Below are 1,357 nucleotides of genomic sequence, written 5' to 3'. Positions count from 1 at the left end.
ATGTTTTCACAAGATCGTGATGTATTATAATTATGTAAATCTCATTAATTAATTGACTAAAGGATGATGCAAAGTATGTTTTTGCTATAATTTGGTACGATCCATTCACCACACGCATCAACATAGGAGCCAAATTGTTTGGACTCCTGTATTGAGAGGTGAATCATGATGCTTAGGTCAAATTTGGGCTTAATCTCAGCAATCATACTTGAGTTTTTGATGTAGCTCTTGATTTTGTTTTGAATGACTTAAGGACTAGTTGTATTTCATTTCCTAGATGTTTTTAGTTTGCCTTTGCTATATATTTCACCAAAAAAATCGTCAATTTTTCATTGTTCCTATTAGCAAGAATTCCGATCGATTCACGACCCACTGCTCACATCATATCCTTAACCACTCCAAAGTAGTGCCCGAGGATCTAAAGGTGACATGTAGGATTAGATGCGATAAAGCTTTGCGCAAGGATCAGATTGGTCAATAACGAGAAATTCCTATATAAACTCTAACACTTCACATAATAGGACAAATTATACTTTATCCTTGAGGGTTCTTGGGTTAAGTCTCTTTCCTCTTAGGCACCATCATCTACCTATAAGAACAGCTTAAGATTCATGATTTAAAATACAACTTCAAATGATTTCTTTTTTAAAAGAGAAATTTGTCAAGCGTGTTTTGAATTCATGACTTGCATTTTTTAAAAGTTTTTTTTTAATTTTTATTAAAATATCTAGTCATAAAAAATAAAAATAAAAAATAGGGAATTTTGAATACTGGTTATATAAATTACTCAACCACAATAATAAAAAAAAACTATAATAAGAGCATTACTTAGGTACAAATAACTAGTACATTACCCTAAAAAAAAAAAAGTACACGAATTGATACAACACACATGAGAGGTGGTTGCATGTTTTCAAAGCAAATAAAGATCAAAAGAAATTAAAATGAAGAAATGTTCTTATTGGCTACATATATATTTCTGTCTAGCCAATCTTGAAGCTCAAACTATCAATAATATAACAAACTTTTAATGATCATACAAGGTCTTTTTAGTTTGTAATCATTGTTTTTAGTTAGAACAATGAATCTAATGCTTCTCTTGTCATTTCGGATCATATACATACTATTCATGCTTGCACGTGTCGCACTTTCATTTTTGCATATCAAGCCGTATGATCCATAAGTCGTTCTCCAACACATGTTGTCGTTATAGATGCTGGCTTTTGTCAATACATTAAAGCAAGGTGCTGAATTAAGCATTCCCAAGTTTCCAATAATCACATATAAGAATCTCCCCTTTTAGTCGTGCACTGCACTATATAGCCATTAGTTAGTGAAGGACATTGATTTGAGATAT

Source organism: Glycine max, chromosome 3 (genome assembly GCF_000004515.6).
Source record: "Glycine max cultivar Williams 82 chromosome 3, Glycine_max_v4.0, whole genome shotgun sequence".
NCBI classification, from domain to species: Eukaryota; Viridiplantae; Streptophyta; class Magnoliopsida; order Fabales; family Fabaceae; genus Glycine; species Glycine max.
Note: the sequence above shows the minus strand (reverse complement) of the source record.